Consider the following 5,680-nt stretch of genomic DNA (forward strand, 5'->3'; position numbering starts at 1 on the left):
GGGAGGGGATATGGGGATATATGTATACATATAGCTGATTCACTTTGTTGTACAGGAGAAACTAACACAACATTGTAAAGCAATCATACTCCAATAAAGATGTTTTTTAAAAAAAAGGATTTAAAAAAAAAGAAGAATAGCAGTCGTTTCATTGTGCAGTGCTGATAGAGTAAGACCCCGTGGGACTCAAAGGGCTCTCTGGTCGCTCGTGATGCTCGTGTGGTGCATGGTTTTTACTGCTTTATGGTTTACCCACTGCTTGTCCTTTTTTGTGTTCGGTGGTAAAGTGTTACCCAGAGTGCTTTTACGGCTTGTAATTAATTAGCTCTTTAATCTGTTGCATTCTGGAAGACTTGATAACCAAGCTTGCTAGATGTGTGTGTAAAATTAGAGAAAGAGGCTTGAGAGGCAGAAGAGTATAATAGCCAAAAACAAAGATTTTGGAACCTGTGTCCTTGAAAACATCCTAATCTATAATGTTCAAATAAATAACTGTACTTTCCTCTAGGGTTGTTATAAGGATTAAATGAGTACATTAAAGCATTTAGAACAGTGCTGAAACTTGCAGATATTAGCTATTATTGTAGTGGAGTGATTTCTATGAGCTGTATAAATACTAGCGATTATTAATTTGAGTGATGTCTAGAAACTATATTGATACTAGGTATCATTATTTTTTTGGTGATATCTGTGAATTAAGAATTCCTTTAACCTTCCTCTCTAATTTTTTTCTTTCTAAAATTCTGGTCTAATTTTATGACTTTTAATAAGATACTGTAGGGTGTTTCCCCCCCACACACACTTAGACTCTGCACTTCCTTATTAAATTTATTTATAAGTATTTTGTAATTTTTGAAAAATCCCATTTAAGTTTTTAATTGGATATTTCTGGATAAAGAAGAGCTTGCCTTTGAATATTTTTTTATTTAGCCACTCTACCAAACTTCTTAGTTAATTCTCATGTTATTTTTAGCAAATACTAAGGTTATTTTATCATCTACAAATAAAGACAAGTTAGGCTCTTCTTTTCAAGATTTGTAATGATTATTTCGTTTTCTTGAGTTGCTGCATTAATTTAAACCTCTGAATGAATGTTGACAAATAGAGGTAATAGTGGGAATCCCTGTCTTCTTCCTAATTTTATTGGAAATGGCTCCAGTATAGTTTCATGTTTGTTACTGTCTTTTTCATGCTTCAGTAGTTTTTCTTTTTAAGATTTTTTTTGATGTGGACCATTTTAAAAATCTTTATTGCACTTGTTACAATGTTGCTTCTGTTTTATGTTTTGGTTTTTTGGCCACGAGGCATGTGGGATCTTAGCTCCCCGACCAGGGATCGAACCCGCACCCACTGCATTGGAAGGTGAAGTCTTAACCACTGGACCACCAGGGAAGTCCCCTTGAGTAGTTTTTTTTTTTTTAATTCCTATTTTTATTAGGAACTTTTGTTAGTAGTATCTGTTTAATTTCATTAAAAACTTTTTCATCTTTTGTTAATATAACTACATATTTTCCTTAGTTTTTTGATGTTATGAATTATTGACACCTTTAGCACATGGTTTTTACAACATGTAATTGGGCTGCTCAGAAAGTTTTTGTGCCCTACATCCTGGTTTATGATTGTATTTTGGAAAATGACGTTGTTAGATGAATTCTGGATCCATGTGGCATTAACATCTTAATATAGAAAGATGAGTCAGGAAAGGAGAGGCATGGGACCAAGCAGAACCCTAAATAATAGTTCTGTGTAATATTTTTGGACCCTAAAAATTTAAATATAATGGTTTTCTTGCCCTGTAGGGATTTAAGTCTCAAATTCAAGGAAACACAAAATCAACAAACATACAGGCTGGCTTATACTCATCTTATTTAGAATACAGGGAAAGGGGATAACAGCTAATCTTCAGGTGACTTTTAGATTTGAGACAAAGCTGGCAAAGAGCTAGAGAAAGAAGGAAAGTGAAGAGGGAACTTGCTTCTTCACTTGTTTTTATAACTGTTGTTTTTCCGATGAACTGATGACATGACTCCTGTTCTCAATTCTGCTCTCACTATCTGGGTTCAAGAGTTAACACACATGCAGACACACACACACAACACAATGACAACACGCACATTTGTCATCATGAAAGGGAAACAATAAGTGGTTATAGAACGATCTGTGGCAGGAGGTGTGGGGAAAGCAGCCCGAAGGCCTGGGGACTTGCCATTTCCCCTATTTTGAGAAGTCAGTGAAACTTGATCACTGAGGTCAGGCCATAGGGAAGCAGGTACCACCGCAGGCAGCTGGCCCAGAGTGTACCCAGGATGTGGGGACGGCCCTCCCAGCCAGAGAGAAAACAGAACAAACAAAACGGGCACCTTGTAAGCAGGCAGAGCAGATCATGGGATGCCCCCATAATAGGCTGTAGGGTTTGTGGGACGATTGAGAGGACAGCGTGGTGAGGAAATCTCATGCGGCACAGCCAAGTATGAGTGGAGAGAGCATGGCTTTCAGATCCTCACAAAAATTCTTCTGAAGGAATTAAAAGAGTGTTCTTAATGCTGATGGGTTGTCGTGGCATCATCGCACTGGGGCCTTTGATGGCCTAGCATGAGTCCACGTACATAATTGGTGCTCCTTACGCGTTAGCTGAGCGGAGAGATCCGTGGATCAGTTATGGACTCTGTTAAGGTGAAGCCCGAGATAGTCCTGCCGTGCTGTCTTCTGTACCACCCTGAAAGTGAAGAAGAATGTGGGCCAAAGGAGGTGAAGTCCAAAATTGGAGACAGGAATTGGGGGATGCAAAACTGGGCTTCAATGGAGGAACTCTTTCCTGCTTCTGGGATTGTGGAAAAGTTGGCTCTTTCCCAGTGTTCTTTATATTTCCCCAGAGCAGCAGTTCTAGATGTTTGAAAGGTAGGCAGCCGATCTATTGATCCCAGTTTAATGAGGAATGTGATTCTTTCACACTAAATCATGGTTTGGCCCAATTATTCAGGTCACTCTTGGAGGGCCATGCTCAAAAGGACAAAGGAGAAAAAGGAAGCTGGCACCTCTTATGTGCTAACTCACTTCCTTTTCCATAAGTTCACAGTGAGATGCAATATGATAATCAAAATGATATTCAAACAAGCCTGTGACCCTCATTGGTTTGGGTATTGTTGTCATGTTTTATTAGGTTATCTCTACTTAATGCTTGTCCATTTTTCCCAATTCCAGGGTATTATTCAAAATCTAAAAAAATAAAATAGGAACTTCACATTTTCATATTTCTACTATGGCCAATATTTATTGCTATATTTTTATCTGCCTCTCTGCCATCTCTCCTAAGAAAATATTTCCTCTTTTAATGACTTCTAAGATTACTTTTCTTATTCCACATGGGACCACAGAAGCAACATTAAGGGCATAAAATTTGTTGGGAAATGATGCTTCTTTTAAAAAAAGGAGCCCAAAAGGGAGATAAGACTGCTTGACAAAGACTTTTAATTCAGCCATTGAGAAGGGTGTAAGCTACTGCATGATCGCATTTATTTTTAAGGTGGAAAATACCTATCATTTTGGTGTGGTAGGTGGAAGCAGACATAACTACTATTAACAGGATTCTCTTACAAGTACAACATTGACAAAAAAGAAGTGGGAAAGTAAACCAAACTTTACTGGCTACTTTAGTAAGTAAAATTCAAATGGCTTTTTGCCATTTAAAACAGAAACTCAGTATGTTTAAGTATATGTTAGAAAGGTAAATATGGGTCAGGCCCAGCTATTATGGATTTTGTTTTCTCAGAGAGAAGGAAGTCTCTGCCAAGATAGGATAGAATAGAAACACTGCTCCCCTGTCATTTGGTGGCAGACATTTTTCCATGCTTCACATTTCTATCCTGTTCCCCTCTTTTAGAGCTGTGCTTTTTCCTGAGTTAAAATCCTGGAGTCCAAAGCATAACATTTGGGTTTCTTTTAGTGATATTATTTACCTTGAGCATAACTTTTTTTTTTTTTTCTGGTACTGCCTTGCAAGGACGTCTGGACAGACAGGTTGCCCAGCTGTCTTGCCAGCCTTTAGTGGAGCCATGAGGAGGCCCAATGATTGTCCTATAGCATTTCTTTCTCCAAAGTTTACATCTTTAAGGAGTAAACTAAGTGACTTGGCTTAGTAAAGCTTCTTACAAGTTAAAAATAGAGTACCTTTAAAAAATACTCTGGTCTAAAAATAGGTTTACTCATGTGTAACTTTGCAGCACACATCTGATTTTTGCTAAATAAACTTGGTTCAATTACTCCAGAACTTTTCTAATGCTTTGTTGAGTGGTTGATTTGAAGACTTGGCCATTGACAAGCCTAAAGATGTCTATAGTCTGTGAAACCAAATTTGCAGGAGGCCCTTTTCCCTAAATACATGCCAGAACCAGAGTTAAGGAGAAAAATATCAAAGGGTTCTCAAGATTTAACCTCTGCGCTTAAATAGAATCCCATCCAGCCTTGGTATTGTTAGTCCTCACACCCTGTCATTAAAACTATGCAAAGCCTTGTGGAAAATGTTTGCTTTTCAGCCTCTTTGCTGTTGCTTTGCAGTCTGCTTGGATTCATTATCATGCACTTGCCCTCGCCCTGTACCCATCTGAAAAAATGCAGTGCTGACCTACATTTTGGACTCTGGGTCTGGCATGACTTGAGAGCCACATGGGAATTGGCTGCTGAGACTCACAGAGGGTACCCTGCTTGTGGCAGCGCTCCGGGTAGACGAGACCCCGGCTTCCTCTCCCTTGGCAGAAAGGGCTCCTTCTGCTACAGAAAGTCCCATCAAGTCACCTTGCCTGGTCAGGAAGAAACTTGGCTGGCCCGATAGCTAGTCTTGCATTCCATGGAGCCGTGATGATTTTCTCTTCTCAATTCCCTCCAGCAACTCAGCTTCCCACCAGATCCAACTTACCTAGAGCATATCCTTATGCCGGGACCACACTGTTAGGCCATTTTTTAAAAGACAATAAAGTGAATTTTTTTTTCTTACTATTTAGTAGCCCTTCTTCCCAACAGAGGACAAAACCCCATTTAATAAAAATTTTGTGTTCGAGAACTCCCAACATCTCTACCGTCTCCTGGCAGGAGTTCCCCAGGTTGAAGTTGAGGACACTTGATTTCAGTAGCTCAGACTTTCCCAAATCTAAGGAGGACTTTGTTTATTTAGTTACATAACTTTCTAAATGAGGAGCAATGATTGCCATTCAGCTTTGAAAAGAGCAGACACATGGCTGAAATTAAAAATTAATGTCAGCGTGAAAGCCAAGAGAATTAATATTTTGTTTCAAGTTTGCTACAAAGTTTTCTCTTTGAAATGGGGAAAGCATATATCTTATTTTATTTTAATTGAAGATAGGTAATTTACAATGTTGTATTAGTTTCAGGTGTACAGCGAGCGATGTGATTATACAGATTCTTTTTCAGATTCTTTTCCATTTTAGGTTATTAGAAGATATTGAGGGCTTCCCTGGTGGCGCAGTGGTTGAGAGTCCGCCTGCCAATGCAGGGGACACGGGTTCGTGCCCTGGTCCAGGAAGATCCCACATGCCGCGGAGCGGCTGGGCCCGTGAGCCGTGGCCGCTGAGCCTCCGCGTCCGGAGCCTGTGCTCCGCAACGGGAGAGGCCACAACAGTGAGAGGCCCGCGTACCGCAAAAAAAAAAAAAAAAAAAATATTGAGTA

At 39.5% G+C, this 5,680-nt stretch overlaps 1 protein-coding gene across 9 annotated transcripts in view; it reads left to right on the forward strand.

Moving 5' to 3' along the window:
- The window catches only part of MEGF10 (multiple EGF like domains 10), a 163,801-nt gene that overhangs the window by 109,741 nt on the left and 48,380 nt on the right, over positions 1-5,680 (forward strand). The window lies entirely within an intron of this gene.

This window comes from Physeter macrocephalus, chromosome 8 (assembly GCF_002837175.3).
Source record: "Physeter macrocephalus isolate SW-GA chromosome 8, ASM283717v5, whole genome shotgun sequence".
NCBI lineage: Eukaryota > Metazoa > Chordata > Mammalia > Artiodactyla > Physeteridae > Physeter > Physeter macrocephalus.